The sequence below is a fragment of the Pleurodeles waltl genome, chromosome 7, assembly GCF_031143425.1.
Source record: "Pleurodeles waltl isolate 20211129_DDA chromosome 7, aPleWal1.hap1.20221129, whole genome shotgun sequence".
NCBI classification, from domain to species: domain Eukaryota; kingdom Metazoa; phylum Chordata; class Amphibia; order Caudata; family Salamandridae; genus Pleurodeles; species Pleurodeles waltl.
In genome coordinates, this window is record NC_090446.1 from 167,002,038 (window position 1) to 167,023,700 (window position 21,663).

The 21,663-nt window shown below is 44.5% G+C and overlaps 1 protein-coding gene across 4 annotated transcripts in view; it reads left to right on the forward strand.

Annotated features, from left to right (window-relative positions):
- Positions 1–4,902: 4,902 nt before the first annotated feature.
- The window catches only part of SULF2 (sulfatase 2), a 417,412-nt gene continuing 400,651 nt past the window's right edge, over positions 4,903–21,663 (forward strand). For 2 of the 4 annotated variants that reach the window (XM_069243449.1, XM_069243452.1), the window contains exon 1: positions 4,911–4,971. The gene's annotated coding sequence lies outside the window, so the exon portion shown is untranslated. Of the gene's footprint in view, positions 5,816–21,663 lie in introns of all 4 variants that reach the window. The other 2 variants (XM_069243448.1, XM_069243450.1) reach the window with 2 other exon arrangements.

Sequence of the window (21,663 nt, forward strand, 5' to 3'; positions counted from 1 at the left end):
AGCCTTGGGGGACGCCGCAGATGAGGTTGGTGGCTTTGGAGCGGAAAGGGGAGAGTCGGACTCTCTGGGTTCTGTCGGAGAGGAAGGATGAGATCCAGTTGAGGGCTTTATCTTGGATGCCGGCTTCATGGAGGCGGGTCAGTAGGGTGCGGTGGTAGACTGTGTCAAAAGCGGCTGATAGGTCGAGGAGGATGAGGGCCGAGGTTGGACTATTTAATTGGACTATTTAATTTACTTATAAGTTCCTAGTAGTGTGCATTATATGTGCCCTGGGCCTGTAAATTAAATGTTACTAGTGGGTCTGCAGCACTGGTTGTGCCACCCACTTAAGTAGCCCCTCAACCTTGTCTCAGGCCTGCCATTGCAAGGCCTGTGTGCGCTGTTTCACTGCCAATTTGACTTGGCATTTAAAAGTATTGCCAAGTCTAAAACTCCCTTTTTTCTTCATATAAGACACCCCTAAGGTATGCCCTAGGTAACCCATAGGGCAGAGTGCTGTGTAGGCAAAAGGCAGGACATGTATCTATGTAGTTTACATGTCCTGGTAGTGTCAATCTCCCAAATTCGTTTTTCCACTGCTCTGAGGCCTGCTCCCTTCATAGGCTAACATTGGGGCTGTCCTCATATATTGTTTGAGTGGTAGCTGCTGATCTGAAAGGAGTAGGAAGGTCATATTTAGTATGGCCAGAATGGTGATATAAAATCCTGCTGACTGGTGAAATTGGATTTAATATTACTCTTTTAGAAATGTCAGTTTTAGAAAGTGAGCATTTCTCTGCACTTAAATCTTTCTGTGCCTTACAATCCACACTGGCTGGGTTTAGTTGACAGCTCCTTCTGCATTCACTCAGACACACCCCAAACACAGGATACCCAGCCTCACTTGCATACATCTGAATTTTGAATGGGTCTTCCTGGGCTGGGAGGGTGGATGACCTGCTCTCACACAAACGACTGCCACACACCTACTGGGGTCCTGGCAGACAGGATTGAACTGAAAGGGGACCTGGTGCACTTCTAAGCCACTCTTTGAAGTCTCCCCCACTTCAAAGGCACATTTGCATATATAAACAGAGCCTCTGCCCCTTCCACCTCAGACACTTCCTGGAGAAGAAACTTGTAACCAGAACCTGCATCCTGCCAAGAAGAAATGCCTGTCTGCCCAAAGGACTCACCTGACTGCTTTCTCTGAAGGACTGCTGCCTTGCTTTTGCCCTGCTGCCTTGCTGCTCCCTGGCTGTGGTGAAGAAGTGCTCTCCAAGGGCTTAAATAGAGCCTGCCTCCTGTTCCCTGAAGTCTCAGGACCAAAAAGACTTCTCTCTTGCAACTGGACTCCTTGTGCGGCAAAAATTTGACGCACAGCTTGCTAGAAACGATGCGCAGCCTGCCCCGCGGTGAAAAATTCACTGCATGCTGAACCGGAATGACGCAGCCCTTGTGACTTCGCTCCACAAGCCTAGGATTCCACGCACAGACCCCGGGGCATCGGAAAACCCCACAACCCGAAGAGGATCCACGACCGAGCGACGGAAATCAACGCACAGCGTCCCTGCGTGGAAACTAAACTACGCATCACCGTGTGCGGCCCGAGAAATTGACGCACACCTCCTTTGTTTCCACGTTTCTCCTCCTCTGCGGCCCATTGCAGAGGTTTTTCACGCGAACCAGGTACTTTGTGCTAAAAGAGACTTTGGGGGTCATTCTGACCCCGGCGGTCTAAGACCGCCGGGGCCAGGGTCGGCGGGAGCACCGCCGACAGGCCGGCGGTGCTCCCAAGGGCATTCGGACCGGCAACACTGGCGGTCTCCCACCAGTGTACCGCCGCCCTTTGGAATCCTCCAAGGTGGCGCAGCTAGCTGCGCCGCCGAGGGGATTCCGACCCCCCCTACCGCCATCCAGTTCCCGGCGGTCCGCCCGCCGGGAACCGGATGGCGGTAGGGGGGGTCGCGGGGCCCCTGGGGGCCCCTGCAGTGCCCATGCCACTGGCATGGGCACTGCAGGGGCCCCCGTAAGAGGGCCCCTACAAGTATTTCACTGTCTGCTTGGCAGACAGTGAAATACGCGACGGGTGCAACAGCACCCGTCGCACCTTCCCACTCCGCCGGCTCGATTACGAGCCGGCATCCTCGTGGGAAGGGAGTTTTTCCCTGGGCTGGCGGGCGGTCTTTTGGCGACCGCCCGCCAGCCCAGGGAAAAACTTAGAATACCCTCCGTGGTCTACCGACCGCGGTGCGGTATTTCGGAGGGGGGAACTCTGGCGGGCGGCCTCCGCCGCCCGCCAGAGTTAGAATGACCCCCTTTGTTTGCTTTATAAATACTTAAGACACTTTATATCACTTTTCAGTACTATCTCTACATTTATTTATTGCATCTTTGATTGTTTTGACCTGCAAATATTCAGATAAATATTATATATTTTTCTAAACACTGTGTGGTGTATTTTTGTGGTGCTATATTGTGTTATTGTATGATTTATTGCACAAATACTTCACACATCACCTTCTAAAGTTAAGCCTGACTGTTTAGTGCCAAGCTACCAGAGGGTGGGCACAGGATAATTTAGATTGTGTGTGACTTTCCCTGACTAGAGTGAGGGTCCTTGCTTGGACAGGGGGTATCCTGACTGCCAAACAAAGACCCCCATTTCTAACACATAGACATCTATATACATTATTAACACAATCTTGCAGTGACAATGCTCTTAAGAATAGTGACCTATACTTCTTCATATTGTGGGTACTCTTGGAAAAATACTGACTGTTCCTTTTAGTGCCTAAATCAGACATACGATGGGTGTTCATCTTGACATTCTGGCCTTCCATGGCATATAAATGGCTCATACTATCACATTGTGGACACTCTGGGCAACATTCTGGCTATCCCAAGCATAAATGTAAGAGTTCTTAGCATTTGGTTCCTGTCTTTGAGATGCTGCTGTTGTTCCTGCCATGGTTGTGGCTAACAGGTTCATAATGATAGCCCTAGTGGTGAAGTATCATGATACATGGGATTTTGCAATCCATGGACCAATGCTTGTCCATAATACATGGGATTCTGCATTCCATGGATTAACGCTTATCTCGAATTTCTTCATAATCAGCGACTTCTGATTCACTCAGTTGCTGATTATAAAGAAAGATGTCCGAAGCCAACTGCAATAACTTATTACAGTTGAGTTCTGATATCACAATGCATGCTGTTGGAGCCAGCAGCCGAGGTGAAAGACAGGTCAGGTCACAGAGCAGCTGTTGAAAGCAACAAAAGGAAAGGTTGTTTTCCTTTCTTCTGCGCTGTATTTTTTTTTTTACTTTATAGTGCCAAGCAGAAAGGAGATATTTATGTCAATATGTTTATTTTTTGAATTCCTTGAGAAACGGAAGAAAATGTACCATCTTTCTGCATGTATTTGTTGCCTCTTTTTTTATATTGACTTCTATTCAACTACTTCTTATATCTTTTTTCAGCAATTAGCTAACAGCTTTTTTGATGTGCTTCTTTTTGCACTAGTGATTCAACTTTAATCTTCGTGATTCAAAACATGCTCTCTCTTTTATATGAAAGGGTTATGCACCAAGGAATGAAAGTGGATTAAGAGAAGGGTGATGGTGTGACCACGTATTGTTTCGGCCTTATTTTTTCAAAGACAATTGAGGGAGAGCAAGCACCAACACCAATTGGGTGTGAAGGGTTTGCATGTCTCACCAACAAATTGGAAGAATATTTAATCACTGCCTCTCTGAGAACGTTTGCTTTCTTGACAACTGATTGGAAACAATGTGCAGAAAAATGTACAGTTCGTTCAATTATTTCTAAATTTTCACTGGAGAGAAACCAGGAAAACCAACCAAAGATTTGGCTTTCTCACTTCTCTCCGAAGCTTCGTCTGATATGTTTCTGTTCCTTCTCGCCACATACAAAGTACTCCAGACACTTCTGCAAAAGAGGCCTTTCGAAAAACCCTGCCTACTATTATTTATTTATTATATGTGTGCAACGCGGACCTAGCGACATGCCTATGTGGCTTAAACTCTGACGGATCGCTACTGCCCACAATCCAACTGCGAGCTGGAGTTTAGCCATATTGTGAATGTGTCTGTGAAGCCAATACTTTGAACTGCTACAAAACGGTCTCATTTGCACCAACTACTTTGTGCTCTACGGACGTTGCAAGGGGACGTGATGTTGTTACACAAAACCGAATAAAAACTTACTTTTACGTAGATAATATTGCTTGGTACTTCTTATTTCCAGGTTATTTTGTTTTTTTTAAGACTGCCAGCGGAAGGTATTATTATTACCATGCAAATCCTCAAAACAAAGTAACAGTGAGCTATGATTAGGTGCAAACAGTAATTAATCTGCCGGCGGTTGCCAGTACCAGGTACCTCCACGTGTTTGGGAACTAGAATTTATTTTTCAGCATCAGCTGCATCACAATTTGATCCGAAGTAAGAGGAAGAAGTGTAGCAGTGGGAGAAAGAAAAACAGCGGAAACAACGACAGAGGGGCAAGAAAGGGGTGCAACGGCACCTGTAGGAGCTATCTAAAGGAACTCTGAGCGTGTGGTGGTGAAAGAAACGCTGCTCGCCCTTGGTACGCAGCATAGAGAACATGCCGTCCAGTGAATGCGCCTGCCTTGCACCTGAGGCTGCAGGGGGGGGTGTCAGTAGGCGCTTCGTCATGGCTACTGAAGGATGCCCCTACATATTTCATGGGCTCTCAGGCAGAGGGAAGCACGCGCCAGGCTCGCACGGTAAGTCTGCACTTTGAACAAGTGCAGGAGAGGCCGCCGGGCAGCTCCCCCCTCCCGGTCCGCCTGCCGTGCGTCAGCAACGCCGGGAAGGGCAGAGGGCGGGCGCTCCAGGGGACGCACGAACTTTTAAACCAACAGCTCCGCAATCATTTGTTTTGAAATGGGAAACCGCACTCAGACAGGGGTTAAAAAGCTCCCCAGTGCAAGCAGCATCACTGGTAAGCTCCCCCTCCAGCGCGCAGCTGCCGCGCCGCGGCTCGCCCGGGCTCTGCAGGCAGTGAGTGCCTTAGGTCCCTCCTCCGGGGGGCGGCGAGCATTGCAGGCGCTAGAGAGCGGAGGAGGCAGTGCCTGCGCTAGGCGCTCTGAGTTTGTGTGCAGAGAGGAGAGGCGCGCTAGGATGCTGAACTAGAAGGGCAGCGCGGAAGGTTAGGCGCACAGCAGGCTCTCCAGGGTCCGGCGAAGAGCGCCGCGGACAGGGGCACGGTCCAGTGGTCCACCCCCGTGACCTGAGGAGCAGGAGGGACAGCATCACTGGTCCGGACTAAGAGGGGGAGCCGGGATCTGGGCACCACATCAGGCGCTGACGAGCCGGGAAGAAGGGAGCTGAATGAGACCACAGTACCATCAGCGGAGCCGGCTGAACTGGGGGAGCGGGGACCACAGCACCCTCGTCCGAGGACCGGATTGAGAGTGTGGAGGGAGGGACCCCAGTACTGCACTGTCGAAGCAGTATCCTCATCGCAGGACCGGGCTGAGGCTGAAAAGCCGGGCTCCAACCGCTGCACCGTCGCCACAGTACACACCTCTGAGGACCGGGCAGAGGCTGAGTCCCCCCAGTGTGGCAACACCCCCACAGCACCATCTCCCGAGGACTGGGCTGAGGGAGCCGAATCACGAGTGAAGCAACCCAGCACCCTCATCTGAGACCAGGGGAGCTGGGCTCCGTGATCAGCATCTTCAGCGCATCCCATTACAGGACCGGCTTTGGGACTGGATGTGATCGAAGCCACTTTTGGGGACAGGACCATGCCGGCAGCGCCTGGCTCTGCCTTCACCGACGGGGTAAGGAAGCCTGCGGCGGCAGCTGGCAGGAGTGTCACAGCACCGGCTCTTTCCGTCAGGCTTATGTATGGGAATACTTTCTAGCGAGCGTTATCGGTTCAATTGTTATTACTTATATGGAGACAGAACTAACTAGCTAGGTGCATCCCTAGATAGATAGATAGACAGACAGACAGACGGATGGATGTCTTGGGACAGATAGGCAGACCGAGTTTGTCTAGTTTAAAAAATACTCTCTGCTGTGTATTTCATCGGGCCGAGTGTTCTTCGTTGCTAGTGTTGTCTGGTGCGCTGTTTTCACACCACAGAGGGCCTGAGCACTTACTTGTTAACTAAACTTCCCAGCGTAGCGCCAACCACACACAGATACATGGATGACTTATTAAACGTAGGTGCAGGAAAACGTGCCAAGAAACCTAGTGAGTGCAAACAAGAAGGGCGATGCGATCCAAGATGAAGGAGGCGATACCAGAGGCCGAGGTTGTATCGAGGGTGCGTTTACATTGTGATCTGCCAGCCTTCTATGAGCTTCCCTTATTAGGCAAGTCGTTGCTCACGGTGGCATGACCGTAGGACTGGCACGAGAGGAGGGCAGACACTCCCCAACACCCGCATTCAGGATATGATATATGATCTTCGACTATTCCTCATAACTGGATTCAATCCCACACATGGGTCATAAAATGTCCTTTACAGCACATTGTAGTGCAGCTTCAAAAGTTGTAAATAAAAGATGTTACCATTAGCCAGTTTAACGAGGCTTGAGGTTTCGAGCTCCTAAGATGAAAGTCTGACTTGGTCCTGTCCGGATTTACACTCATGAAATACGGATCACACCCACGTCAGCAGCAAGTGCTTTGACTCACTGAGCTACCTCATCATCATATAACATTACATTGTAATAGGGTGAGCTTAACATAGTGGTGCAGCTTCGTAGCACTGGAGACAACGGGCGTTGCCTTTTCTGAATTAAATTAACTAAATGGTCCACTTGTTGTCTGCTTCTGACAGATAAAAGCAGAAGTCAGTCTCGCTGTTAACAGCTGATGCACGCATGTTTACAGGAGCTGCCCTAACCCACGGCTCTGTCTTACTCGCTATGATGCAACGACTCTAGGTCATGAAACCTCTAAGTGCCCGATCTCACAAAAAGATGCTGAGATGCCCCCGTGTTTCGGCTTGCACCCTCCCCACAAGCGCCTTCATCAGATGACATAGCTGAGCTCATCATCCGCTGTTTCTAATGCAGAAGGCAGACAGGGACAGATGCATTGAAGGTTTGCACAATCGCTTCACGCAGAGTGGCGCACACTCTTACTAGGGTATTTACTTTCCTGCCCCAGAGGTATTTCGCACTTGACAAATGCCCTTTTATTGCCGTAAATAGTGCTTTGCCTTCCTTTGTACTATGTTCTACCGCTTTGCCTAAAAGGGGCATTTTTGGGGGGCAAGTTGGGCGTTACAACACATGTTCCCATAGTTTTTGACACAAAGCCCAATCTGCCAAAATAAACTGGGCTGGGCTTTGCGTAAAATGCCTTCTTTGAGTAGGTGGTAACAATGAGAACTGTTTTTATTTCTCCAAACATTGCGCAGTTCGAACGCGATCTGCACTGTACTGCAACTATATATTTGCCTAGACGTAGGATTTTGTTCTGGAAGGTTGTGTATTCAGTACAAACCCTATGCTACAGAGCACCCGGGCACCTCTGCACCATGGCGCAAAGGTTGTGCACCGGGGCAGGGGATGGCAGCAGCTGCACACGTGTGTTTCTTTTATTTTTTTATAGATATGGCCCGTCGCTGTCTTGTACCCAAAATAATAAATCTGCCCCTAAGAGAAGGTCTTGATTTTTTTATTTAAAAAATTTGCAAAGTCAGCTAATGAATCTTAATAAAAAGAAGAATGAACCAACATTACCACCTGGCTTGAATATTGGAAAAAAATGATATAATTGAGGTGCAGTAAGCGACCCAGATGGCCAGTGCCCGGTGCCACTGCACCTGCACCTATTGATAGCTAAGCCTGCCAAGTTTCTAAAAATACAAGAACTGGGTTTGAGTTACTGTGAATGCAGGATGCATCACGGGATACCCACCTGCCCGCTCCCCGCCTTGATCTGAAATCAGATAATATTTCGGGTGTCGGAGGGGTCCCACAGCGGGCGCCCGGCAACCCCAGAACACACGTACTTCCCGCGCTAGGCGGCAGCGAGGAAGTGAGCGCTGCTTTCCGCCGCCTCGGGTGCGCTAATAAGAAGATTTAATTTGAAAAGTGGTTCCTCCCGACGAGGAGTCCCGAGTGCTTCGAGAAACGGAATTACCAAGCCAGGTGCCAAGAGCTACGTTCGGTTCCACGTATTTTTTTCTGAGTGTATTCAATATCCTGCTCAACGTGCCTTAAGAATGGACATTCTTGTGTAGGGCACAACTGGAAACTGGACTGCATCTAGGCGCTTGTAATCTTGAATGAGGACTGGGTCTTGATGATGTAATAGACATGACCCCCCACCCCCCCTCACACGACCATCCAACAGGAACCCACCACCTCAAAATGTGCACACAATCACAACCTGTCTCTCTTCTCCATACACTAGGCCACCCTTATTTTAATGAGAAGCGTGCTCTACCTGAAAGAGGCGATGTTTATAAATCCCACCGTTGGACAACCAGGGGCACGGAGTTGTATGTCACCACACAGCTTGGTTGAGCGGGGAAGCCCAGATTCCAACCCTGGTCTCCTGACTTTAAGGCACACGACTTAGCCAACAGACCACATCTTCTCACACGGATGTTCCCACTGCATAATTTGTAAAAGCAATAATTGCAAAGGTTTTCTCGGGTGCCCGATGCAGGATGCTGGTTTGGCCCAATGCCGAGGTCTAGCTTTGAGGCCACCTCTTGCTCTTTCTTCAAAAGCCCCCTAACCGCTTTCTGTACCTCATTCCCGAAGGTTCTTTATCATTTATGCTTTGTCCTTTTTTTGTCCCCGTCTTCCTATTGTTCTGATTCATCTTCGTTCTCACTTTTCTTCCTTTCTCTCTGTTGCACTGGATCCAAGTTTGATGATAAACAACTCGCAACCCCCAAAATTGAGTGCCGGTGCCCTCTACTTCTAGTTATCGGCAGAAATTATGCCTGCGTTTTCCGCGTTCCAAAGTACACTTCATTAGGAGCACTCAAATAGGGTGTGAGACCCCCAAAGGGGTGCTCTGGCTCAACTCCGCCGTATGGCCACAACCTCTTGAATTATGCGGAAATGAGGAACCAAGTTGAGTGGAAATGTTGACCATGTTTTGCGATATGAAAAGGCAAATTACGTGGCATTTTACAAGTATATGGCATAATGCATTCAGGCCTGCTTCGCATTTTTCTTTCGTTTTACCACACATTAATACTGTTTGGCCAAAGATTCCCCTCTCTGGGGGCTGTTGCACCCTGAATGCAGCAATAAGCAAATGAAAGATACCAGTACTCGTTTGCTAAACGTTTGACATATTAGTAATTTTTGATCTGTTTGAGACAGAAATATTATTTTGTGGACTCTGCAAATCCCAGCAGGTTGTAGATGCGTGACAAGTGCGTTAAATTAATAATCAAATGGAAAACGCTGCTGATTCAGAATTGAATAGTTCACGTCACTGTGGTAATGCAAGATTATGGGACCCCCATGCAGAATGTGAGTCTCCAATATCTCAAAGATACTGATTGCAGTTGAGCTGAATGGGGCCCCTGGAAGTGGTGGGGCCCCTGATGAGTTGGGAGAACTTGAAGGACTGGAAGCCCCCACTGCCACCCAGGGGCCAGACTCACGACCAGGTTCGAGTAGCCCTGCCTGTGTCCTCTTGACTGTTTGCCATTTCATTGGGTATTTTTTCTTGCATCTGACATTTTACAGTACAAGCCTGTCTGCGGAAACAATTCCAGCTCAGTGGCAGTTTGTGGGAAATGGTCACAGGGCAGCCTCGCTTTGGCAGGGGTTCTCCGCTCATGCGGTTCAGGCATCATTGCTCAGCCCAGCCTTCACTGTTGTTCATTACATTATGCGTTATGGTTACATCTCTCCTCTGCAAGGCCCGCATCGTGCTTCCATGCAGACACTGTTTACTTACTTTATCTACTTGAGGTGTCTTTTTGTCGCGGTTTCTGTTTCCTCGCTGCCCCTACGTAGCGCTTTTATTCAGATGCTTAATAGAGTACAGACATGCTGCTTTTTTGGTACTTCTGGGCACTCTAAAGCACGGTACATATATGTATAGGTGCACTCCTGCCTTAGGAGAGTGGAGCCTTCTAGCTTTGTCACTTCTGTCACTTTTAGCGCTGTAGCTACCATTAGTGCAGCAGGTGCAGTGGCACCGGTACCTATGCGTGTGAGAGGCTCATCGCACCCAGATATAGTTGTCATTCGGTATAGGGGGAAGGAGGGCGAGGGAGGGGGGGGGGGGGGGTGAGAGGGTGGTTACCATCCATTTTCCTTACCTGCGTTGGGTCTCATGGCATCGTTAGCTTTTTTGCCAGGTCTCCAGTTTTGCCCTGGCTGTTTACAGCTCTTATTCTGTGCCACCGGAATTATGTGGCAGTGGAGGGCAAAGTATGCAGCAGGTTTTACACAATTATATGGCAAGGAGGGCCACATTAAATAGCACAATCCAGCACAATCTATGGTCGTAATAATCTATGGTCATAATTATTTCTTTATTTAGTCGTTTCAACGCAAAGGAATGCTGTCGAAGTTGAACCTTATTAATATGAACTGGAAATCTGAATACAGCAATCGGAAACTAAAATTACATCTTTTAACCTTTTCAAAGGGTATGGCACCGTGCACAACCATATATTCAGGCTTTTTAGTAACTTTTGATCTATTTAAGCTAGAAATGTATTTTGGTGAAATCTGCAAGTTGTGTAGCAGATGGTGAATTGTGTGGCAAATGCATACCTATATAGAAATGCTGTGTGTGCAGAATCACATAATTCCAGTGGCCCTCTTCATACTGCTCCTTTTTAGCTGTAGGCTTTGTTTCACCCTCTGCTTCTTGCTACCGCCATTTTATAGCGCATTCTGCCAAGTGTCCCATAATAAGGCGATGCAAAGCCTAAGTGTTGCCCATTTGAATTTCCAGTTGTCCACCCCTGTTGTCCAAATATGAGGAATTTGAACATGTTTATAATTCATTTATTTTAAGTTATATTATGGTATTCTATTGGCAATTTCAATGTGTTTTCTTCCATTTTTATGGCAGGCTAGCTCGGTCTTCACCCAGGTGCACTTTCTTGCGGTATTGGAAGAGCCACTTTTTGATAGAGTATTTTGTTTGTTGGCGTTTGGTTGGGTGAGGTGGATTTGTGTCTGGTTGCAAAATGGTATGCAAATTAGAAATTAAGGTGATTTGGAGCTTGGCACACCTCGCTGGTGCTTTAAGTGTGCGTATGGGTATGCTGCATTACCTTTCGTGTTTTTTTTCTCTCGATGCGTGCACTTCTGTGGCAATAAATTAAGCTTCAAAGAAAAAGTGAACTGTACACTTGAGGGTGCCACAACACACAACGAGCGTGCGTGGATGCAGTGGTGGGGTCTGCAGCACACAATAGCAGTTTGGGAGAGACTTTAGACTGAGTGGCGGGTCTGCTTTTGTGGACAACCGCTGAACTTCTCACACGGCTCCTGCCACCATTCAAGGAGCAGATGCCAAGTGTATTCATGATGCCAGCTGCATCTTTCAGACAGCCATGCTGGCAGTTCTGCTCCAGAAGGCTGGGTGACTGGACGCCACAGCGGGTTGACAGGGGGTCAAGTGACCTTTAACCTCCTGGCCATTTTTTGACATCAGAACTAGTCTGGTGGTGGCTGAAGATCCTCCCAGATGTCTATTCAGTAATTTATCTGATAATAGCGCCTGGCCTCTTTTCAGCTCCTAGTAGCAGATGCCCAGACTCCCAACCACCAGACATAACGAACATGGATGAACACCCTGCTTGGCTGTATTGGCAACGATTCCACTGATGAAACATATAGACAAAATGATCTTCCCAGGAGGACAGTTGGGGTAAAACCTAGACCAGTCTTGACTTAATTTGGTGGAAGATCCAGCATTTTTATGCTGTTGTTTTTTAGCACTTGACCTAACTGAACCAATATGTGGATCTTTATGTGTAACATCAAGCTTTGAAGTTTTGCAGTATGGAGTGTGCTATTGAGCACTTCATGGTTTAAAGGTAGACAGGGCAGTGTTTTACTTCTTTGAGTTGTACATAAATTGGTTTTTAGACATCTGAGGCAAAATTGAGGTTAGTTCTCTTTGGCCATAGAATTGGTGCTGAAACTATGGTATGTGCCGGCTTCAGTTGGCATTTTTAATCAAACTATTCTAACTTCCATTTTTCCGTTGGAGATACATAGTCAAATGTCCTACGACTCCTAAGACATATTCACAAATGCATTCTGGAGAAAGTATATCAGTAATCCAGTAGTACACGTTTATGTATTCTTATACACCATTTTTGTAAATTGGAACTAAAGGGGCATAATCATGGAATATTCATGCACACTTAGTACAAACAGAAACTACTGTGCCCTCTTTGCACTGTTCTTAATAAGGAGTTGGACGTTTCGGTCCAATTCACATAGGCATGTAAGAGTCTGTAACAGAGTACTCCTTTAGTACTCCCTCCTGCACTCATTTATGCTTTTGTGAATCAGTCCCATAAGCCACAGCTGGATCCAGTTGAATCCATTTGCAACTGGTCAACTGTAATTTACACCCAAGGCTCAAGGTCTCATTCAGTCTGAAAGAGGAGTGAAGGTGGCCTCAAACTCCTAGTCCAGAAAATACAATTTACCACTCTCTTGTTCTTTCTTTCTTGCCTCATGCAGCTCCTAATTTGTGGCAGCAGTCAGCTTTGACTTTACTAATCTACACAGTCTTGGATCACTTCTTGGGATTGGTGGTTACTGTCACACCAGATTTCATGCATAGCTTGAACAATTCGCCCCTGACACATCTTTCCAAGGATGTAATTTTTGAGAGTAGTTGGAAAGTGTTTTATGAATCTTTGCCAATACTATATTTTTCCAACTACCGTACAGCATCTGTGAGGCATCTCCATACTTATTCACAATATGAACAAATTTGCAAGTTTATCAATCACCAAATGAATATATACAATAAAATAAGTCCATGGTAAGCGGGTGGAGCGGTGAACGTATTTTATTTCAGATATTTGAGAGAGCGCAGGTCTAGCTCCATGAGGCAGGTGAGCTCTTTAGTGGAAACATTTTTATTGCGCTAGGCACATCTCATATATCAAATATATGTTGTTGTGAACTGAACGACAGGTTGTTTAGTGGTCTAGCTGAGAATGGATTATATAAATGATAAGGTATAGGAAGAACAGATAATCCAAGCATTTGCTTTATCTCACAGAGTACTTTTGTATTTTATGCTTTTTGATTGCACACATTTAAAGAATATGTCACAGCGAGATGACGTATACTGCCTGTAATCATACAAGCATTTTTGATCAGATCCAAGAAGGAGATTTCATCCCTGGCTAAATGTTCAAGGGCTAGCGGTTTCAGTGCTAACAATTTAGCCACCAGAAAACATCTCGCCACTTATGGCCTCTTTAAAAATGTGGAATTCTAGATTTGCGCCTTCACCTTGCTTGGGTTTTCACATATTCCTAAATGTTGAAAGCCCCAGGCCTATTCAGGGGAACTCTCTAACCTTACACCGTGCGGTGTCATTGACACGTGTAAGGAGCGTGTGCTTAAGAGAACTATGCACTGGTACACTATTTTCTCTTTCTCCCTCACTCGAAAAACATTTTTCGATGCGGATTAAATCCGTTTCCTATGGCCTTAGTAAGTATGCAGGTATTTATGGGTTTTGACATTCTAACTTAACCACTACGACTACATTTTTAGTTGTAAGGTGCACGTCACGTATTTATTTGTCTATACTGTGAGCCGTGATTGTGGGTGTTCGCACATTTGCGGTTAGCCCCCTCCATGGTATCCCCACACCCTCATTCACAACTGTGGAATGTTCGGTTCCCTGGGAGTGGCGTCTACACCCATAAAAGGGAATTAGCATCTGGCATTTCCGGGCACACGTGCAGTGATTATTTTGTTCTGGTGTTTGCAAGTGGTGAGCGCCAGCACTGATGACTGGCGATCGGGGTTTATTTTTCATAATCACTCTGACCCTGAGAAAGACAGAAAAGGGAGAGCGTTGGCGGTGGAAGGGAAAGATAAAGAAAGTGTGACAAAGAAAGTATGTATGAAGGAGAACTGAGATTTAGATAAAAAGTGTAGAGTTAGAGGTGCATCTTTTATTTGCACAGCGGGGGCTGTGGCACTCATAGTGTCCTGCTGGACACGTTCTAGTGTTTCACCAGCCCCTCGGCTGAGGGCTGGCCTTACACTCACACCCCACACCCATCTAACACAGGCGTCACCAGTCAGGTGACCGTGCCAATAAAAAGGGCTGGGCGCACGTGCCCAGGGCCAGTTCCTAGAACCAAGCTACTGTGTCTGTGTCACATTCTTAGCATGAGGGCCTAGGGTACCTAACACCACAATGGCTGTGGGGCTCGCTGACCCCTGCTTATAGTGCATTTTATAAACCAAACAGCAGCTAGGGGGCTTGTTTCCTTCTATGCGCTAGGGCCCATGACACACTGCCTATGCTACCTATGCAGGAAGATTCAAGGTTTCCTTTCTGTGAGCCCCCTCCTACAGAATGGGACCTGTGTGACACACTGGCTAGGTAGAATAAAGAAAGAAAGAGACATGTTTTTTAAGCAAAAGTAAGCATATGTGGTACTCAGCAGACCAACACTTTGGACCTCTACTTTTTAAGCATTGCTCAGCTGAGGCTTTCTGTATTCCTAAATTTCACTTAAGGACACACAAAGCTTTGAGAATCACCACATGGCCACTGGATCACATTTGAAAGGATCTTAGGGCCAGATGTATGAAGCATTTTTCTAGTCACTAAGGGGCCGATTCGCAGAATTGGCCCGTTTGTGACTAGAAAAATGCTTTTTGGGATGTACAAAGCCCAAACTGCGTTTCGGTAACTTGTTACCGAATCGCAGTTTGGGTTTTGCGATTCTGTATTAGGAAGAGGCGGGTCAAGGGCATCCCTTCCTATTACCGAATCTAAATGGTATGTATGACTGTTTTGTGACCGCAAATGCTGTCGCAGAACAATCGCAGTTAGCACCAATTTCAAATTGTTGCTAACCCATTTGCAGAATCGAAAGGGTCACCATGGGACCCCTTCCCCTTTGTGAATGCATGCAAAAACATTTTTTCAGAGCAGGCAGTGGTCCTACGGACCACTGCCTGCTCTGAAAAGATGAAAAGAAAAGATGAAAAGAAAACTTTTAATTTTTTTTTTCCGAAATGCTTTCCGTTTTTCTTTACGGAAAACAGGCTGCATTAAAAAAACAAATATTGCTTTATTTAAAAGCAGTCACAGACATGGAGGTCTGCTGACATCAGCAGGCCACCATCCCTGTGAGTGCCGCCATTCACAATGGGATTGCAAATTGCGACCTATCTCATGAATATTCATGAGGTGGGTCATTTGCAACCCCATTGCGAATCGCAGACAGTGTCATTGACACTGTTGTACATACGGTTTTGCTACTCGCAAATTGCGAGTTGCTAAGACTCGCAGTTTGCAAGTCGCAAAACCGGATCTTCGTACATGTGGCCCTTATTCTGGGGACTCCTTGGCTGCTGTAGATATGTACCTTTTTAAAATATTTAATACAAATCTACACATATAGGAAGAGACTGGTGTGTTTTTGCCACTGTGACAACAATCTGTTTGCACCGTCTAGATCTTTTGTAGAACTGCTATTGATTTTGAGGATGTGTAGATTTTCTTGGTCGCCATATTTGATAGCTGAGCTGCAGACATTGCTGATGCAGTAAAATTATTAGCTAAGTAGGTGAAAAGCATGGGTTATGTTCCCGCGTGAGAAGACGTAGAGGTGGATTTATTTCCTGCATCCATTAACAATCCATTGCGTGCCAGTGTCGAGAGATGCAGAAACCAACTGTGTGTTGGTTGAAATTATAACTTTTGTTCAAGGCTGGTTGTATAGCAGGGTAATTCTAGGACCTACCCTAGAGCGGAACTAGTAGGAGATACCAGATCGCCCCCACAGGTGAACATTACAGCCCCAGAGAAGAGAGTCTAAAAGTGTACTCGCTTAATGATGATATAAAACACTTGCTCTGAAGGTCACAAGTTTGATTTCCAACTCTGGATATGTAAGCAAATTCTAAAGACAATGAATTGTTTGTCATTTAACTAAACACATTTCTATTCTAAAAAGTCTGTGATTAATGAGGCATGAATTCTTCTGTAAATGCAAATATTAATTCAAATTCTTCCGTGAATTTTAATGTTAATAAGATATTTTGTGACTAAAAACAAACCGATTAAAATTTTAACAAGCATTTGCAATGAAATGCAATGGGTGTCGTATTTGCTCGAGTGAGAGCTATTAGTGTTGTAAATTCCTAACTGGACTTTTCTTGCCAGACAAACGGAAAATAAAAAGTAAAACAGTTGACATAAGCGAGCCGATTCAAAGCGGCGTCACTGCCAACGTGAGCAAGGAGACACAAAAGGAAAAAGAAGTTCGTTGGTAGTCAAAGTTATCAACACAAGTGCAGTTATCCATGTAACAGGGTCGATGGCCAAGGCGGTAACAAAACTGCCCCAAGGAGGGACAAATTTAAAGCATTTACCAATGAAAACAAAGGATTTTTGAAAGGCAAGCCCATGAACGAGTGATAGTTATGGGCGACCGGTGGGCATGGTTAAAAGCCCAGATACTTACCAACACATCAGAAAAGCAGCTCCTATGCTCAACCTAAAAAGAATGTTAGAAGTATAATTTTTTGGTCTTCTCCATTTGTGTGTGAATGCCTTGCTTCTTTTTTCATATAAACAGCTATGTATTGATAGCCTCTTCATTTTAATATATGAACTGTGTGAAAATGTCACCTTATATCGTACCACAGTGCAATGAGCATGGAAAACAGACTTTCACATACAAAGTTCAATTTTTTTGAAACATTATATTTGATAGAGAGTTGAAAAATGTCCTGCCAAACAAATAATTGCAAAACATTTCATACATCATCATACTCTAGTGGGCTCAGAAATAAACGTCAGGGCAACTCTACTCATAAATGCAAAATAAAAATGTTCATTTACTCCAGGTGGTCCTGGTTCTATTTAAATTCATCAATATTAAAGAGTTAGTCGTCTGGCATGATCTTTTTGTTAAGTAGTAATGAGGAAGAAACACGATCCTCTTTATAGGTATGACAGTCAATACCTCGAATATTGTAACTCAGATTAAAATCATAAAAAGAGACACGTTCTAAAAACTCTAAGGGAGTGTGGGTACGATTTTTCAATCAGACCAGTCATACTTTAAGAAAGGCCTCAAAGACCTGTCTTTTTAGAAACTAGGGCTTGCTATCACCTTATGCCATTTGGATAATGGGTTTCTTTCTCTTGTCTGTGAATATTTGGTATTAGCACCAGGATACCCATTGGGGAATTGTGCTCTATAGATGGTTAAACATAACATGACTTAACAATGGGTGAAGTTATCAAAACCGTATCTCACTGTATTATGAAAATACTGACATTCCTTTACTCGTGCCAGCTTCAAACAATTCATACAGACACTAATTTATGTAATTGTAATGTTCTGTTACCACCTCTAAAATGTTTTGGGATCACTGATGATTAAATAAACACGAAGAGCTTTGCATTCCCATTATGTTCTTTCACAAAATGTCTAGCAACTGGGTAGTTGGCATCTACATTTTATACCCCCTTTAGGTGTTCATGAATTCTCTCACATGTGGAAAATACTCTAACTCCTTACATATTTCTAAGGACATTGGCAGCACAGCACATATACTGCAACCTCTGTTTTACAAGTGAACCTCTTGAGTATGTTCATAGGCTTCCAGAAAAAGTGAGAGACATATGATTTACAGCTTATGCCATTTTTATATGCCTTACTCTAGAATATTTTGTAAAACCTAATCATCATTGTAACCCATCTTTAGTTATCATGTTTTGTATACGACCAGAAACCAAATCATCCCTGAGTGATTTGCCTTTCTAATTTGTTATAGATGGTTTGTTTGTGGTTGTAGTGCCAACCATTGGATCACAATTACAAATATCGAGGTGCCTTTTCAAAATGTTATATATTTTGATATGTTCTGAATTGTGTTTACAAACCTACTACACTGGTTGATCTTAGGTTATAATTCTGAGGTGAATAATAATTTGTCCCTCTTTTTAAAACTTACTTCGTATTTAGATTATCCTCTTTATATACTTTAGCTCTGAAGCGTTAGAAAATTTGCAAATTAATATGTATCATCCGTACTGCAGATACTCCATATTTGTAATTACTCATTAAATGGTGGCTTAGTTTCAAAAGTCTGCAATGGAAAATAGCCACATATATCGTGATTTTACCTCAACTGGGTATTCTATTCAGTAAATCGTGTCTAAATAGATGCTTTAGATTCCAAAAGCTAAATACCTGATCTATTTGTAGCACCAACATGTTTTACTTTCAACTCATTGTCATTAGGTATATTTACATAATCCTGTACCTTTTCATTATTGCCTTGCCATATCCGTAAAGGTATGTTGATGTACACTTTCCACAATATTCTGCTCATAGTATTTTCTGTTGGGTAACTAGACCAGACTATGCTCCTCTGACCAACATATGAACCAATTGACACACGTGTGATTGTAGCAGGTACCCATTGCAGTTCCCTATGGCTGTTTGTATAACACATCATCGAATACATTTTTTTATTGGTTACACAAAATTCCATTACATGTAACAACATCTGTGTGTGCTTATACTTGTTAATTGGTCAACAATGTAAAACATGTTTAACACACTTAATCCATCATGATGTGTGATATTGGTGTATAATGCGTACAATGTTTGCATTATAAATTCACATTAATCTCACGATGGCATTCTTGGAAAGCAAAATATGTATATATAATATAAAGAGGTCTGAGTCCTCTTAATTTGTTTTTTGGTGTTTTGGGGAACTGGAATGTTTCTCAGTGAGACGAGGTGAAATTGAGATCGTTTCAGACCAATATTGAGCCAGCTAATTTCCATAAGACGTATTGTAGGGTATTTGATTTCATGGAGCGGACGCTGCTTGGGATTGCCCTTTTTATGGCAGCAAAATAAGTGACTTTGTAAATTCCCCTTAAAGACTAGGATACTGGCAAGTGCTTTCAGGTCTGGTGATAGCTGAATCCACAGTATTAAGACATGAGCTGCAGGAATGCACTCCAGCATAGGCTAGCAGATCAGAGGGAGATCCAATTGCAGGTTCAGGCAGCAGGTCCGCTGGGCAGTTGCAGGGAGCCTCTGGAGCTTGTTATGTCCCTGTAGCTCAGAATAGGAGGTCAGCTGGCTAACCCTTGGAGTCACTTCTGCCAAGGATGAAGAGCGAAGATCCAATCTTCCTTCTCAGAAATCAAGGCAGCAGAGTAACAGAGCAGCAGAGCTGCAGTGCTTCTGGCAGCAAAGCATCATAGCTGTCCTTCTTCTGTTGTATCACAGGTTCAGGAGTGTATTGAAGAGATGGTGTCTGAATTCCAATATTTATACCTGGTGCCTGTTTTACAGTGGGGGGAAGCTTCTAGAGCTTTCCTTTTGGAGTGCATAGATTTTCTGCTATGGCCTCAGACTCCGTACAAGGGGCATACAGTCTTTTGTGTGCAGGCAGGACATAACCTGTTCATGTATAAGTGGGGCAGTGCCTAACTTTGACCTCCCATCTTGCCAGTAATAGCCCATCCAGCCACCCCTAAGTCTCTAATGTGTGTGACTGTCTAGCACAAATACACAGAAAAACAACTGCCAACTACACCCAGTCATGTAACTCAGAAACAGACTTGAGACATGACTAAGGCAGGAAAATGCCAACCTTCTAAAAGTGTCTTTTATACATTTTAAACCAAAAATCCGACTTCACCATAAAATAGGATTTTTCATTGCAATTCCAAAGACACCAAACATGAACTGTTCACCTGTTTCCATTTGGAAGTTATCACCTATTAAATGTAATAAGGTAGCTCCAAAGTTATCCTGTGAGAGAGGCAGGCCTTGCAGTAGTGAAAAATAAAATCAAGCGCTTTAAATACCAGGACATGTAAACCTTACACGTGCATCTCATACTTTTTCAATATAGTGCACTCTGTCCTCTGGGCTCTCCAGAGACTACCCAAGGAATAAGGGATAATATATATATATTTAAAAAGGAAGGTTTGGGTCTGGAAAAATGTTTATTTTGCCAAGTCCAAACAGCAGTTTAAAACTGCAGACGCAGGCTGCAATGGCAAGCCCGAGACAGGTTTGCAAGTCTACTCAAGTGACTGGCACAAGTGCTGCAGGCCCACTAGTAGTATTTAATTTCATAGGTGGTATGAAGTGTACCCCATACATGGGATACATTGCAATTACTGATTGTAGATCACAGTGATATCCAGTGATATCCAGGTGTAACTAGATAGAGCCAAGGGGTTTATCCTTACCCTATGTAGTATCACTTTACTAGGGACTTACAAGTAAATTAAATATGCCAACTGGGTGCATGTTCAGAGGAGAAAGTATATGCACTTTAGCCATGGTTAGTGGTGGTAAAGTGCACGAAGTCCTATGGCCAAGACAATGAATTCACAAAAATATGCAGGCTAAATGCAAAAGATTTGGGAGTGGCCTTGCAGAGGGGAACAGGTATAACAGTCAGAAAATTGAGCATTAAAATTTGATGCTACCAAAGAAAAAAGACAAAAAACCAAACCCCAAAATACTGTGAAGGTAAATATGTGTATATAAGTGCAGATTTACTATCCTTAACTACACATCAACTTACCATCTAATCTATGTGGTATTTAAGAGGCCTGGGTGGAAATTTAATTTCCACTTGCAGAATTAGAGGAATTTGGAACTACACTTCACTCTCTTAGGATGGAGTTCCCACCAATTTTGCCATATACCGCATGGCAGAATTTTTTTCCTGTTTGAGCATCGTGATGAGTATGAGAACAATGCGAGACTACAGCAAGTAAGCTAGTGAGCATGAGTAAGATCTGATGTCCCAGGTCTCTAAGAAGCCTCCAAATACGATTTAATAATGAGATCGGTCATGGTCAGAGGGCTGCTAATCGAGCAGATTTTCTACTCAAGCAGCAGCAAAATCAGCTTGAATGACCTCAACCTCTTACAGGCTTCCTGTGTTGCTGTTCATGCTGACTTTTCAGTGCGGAAAATGCCATGTACGCTAAATCGCAGCCCGATATGCATTTATTTTGCCAATTTGTAGAACTCTGGACCGTGGAAATTCTGCAGAGTGAAATTCTGCAAGCTCTGCCTACCCATATTATTTAAGACTCAATATTCAGGAAGTATCACTGAAAGATTGAGAATCAAGTGAGTAGTGTATAGGACTGCTGTGAGCCAACTGTACAATTCCTAAAGCAATGAAAAAACATGTAAAAAGTTATTGATGGTAAGCAATTCACTATGAAGATGTGGACAAGGGGTGTTGAATGTAAGTCCAAAAGTGCCATATAAATGCCATGTTTTCAGGATCCCCATTGACAGGTTAGACAAGCTTTATTTATTTAGAAGTGTGCAAAATTCACATAATTTGGTGAAAATTGAGAGTTATTACTATTAATTAAACAAAATGCAAAACCAACATTTAGTGCTTTATTTGAGTGTGAAATCCATTCTCAGAT